Below are 888 nucleotides of genomic sequence, written 5' to 3' on the forward strand. Positions count from 1 at the left end.
CCCCCGGTGCGGGCACCCCTGCATACGGGCCTCCGGCACGGCCGCTCCGCTGCCCCCCCCCACCCCGCCACCCCCCCCACCGCCGCCCCGGCCGAGAGCGCACAAGCAGCCCCTGCCGCCGCCCCCCCCCCCCCCCCCCCGACTCAAACCTCAATCTTCTCGGAAAAGAGGCCCCGTCCCCAGCCTACCTCAGCGCAAGGCTCGCCCGCCTGCTCCTCGACCCCGTCTCTCAGTCCTCTGTCTCCCCCTTCTGCCGCGGGAAGCGCCCGCCCCTTGCCGGCGGGTGGGCGGGGCGGGCCGGCTCGGGTTCCGGTTGCTAAGCAGCAGGGTGGCACTCGTTGACCCCGGGCGCCGCTCCGTCTGCCGATGGGCGGGCCGGTGCTGGCTCTCAAGAAACTTTTTGTAACTGTTTCCCTGCTCTGCTTTGGTTTTGTTTTTTTTTCTCGCCCACCGTCAGAACCGATGCAGAGTAAGAAAGCCTTCAGCGAGACAGTCCGGCCCAAGCTTAGCGCCTTCCACTAGATACGGCGAAGTCTCGGAAACGGGGGGTGGCGAGGGGAATTTCAGGCGCGCGCCGCCTCCCCCCTCCTGCACCACCCCCCCCCGCAAGCGACGGGAAGGGGCGCCGCTTTCCATCAGCTCGGCTGAAACGCCCGAGGACGGGGCGGCGTCTCTGTTTCAAAAGCGGAAAAAGAAATAAAAAAGCAACAAAAACCAAAAAATTCCGCGCGCCCCCCCCAACCCACCCCCGTGCAGGCACCCCTGCAAAACGGCCTCCGGCAGGGCCGGCCTGCCGCCCCCCAGCCACCCCCCGCAAGCCCCCCCACCCGCGCCCCGGCTGAGAGAGCACAGGCAGCCCGCCGCCGGCCGCCTTCCCACCCCGTGCAG

This window comes from Opisthocomus hoazin, unplaced genomic scaffold (assembly GCF_030867145.1).
Source record: "Opisthocomus hoazin isolate bOpiHoa1 unplaced genomic scaffold, bOpiHoa1.hap1 HAP1_SCAFFOLD_102, whole genome shotgun sequence".
NCBI classification, from domain to species: Eukaryota; Metazoa; Chordata; class Aves; order Opisthocomiformes; family Opisthocomidae; genus Opisthocomus; species Opisthocomus hoazin.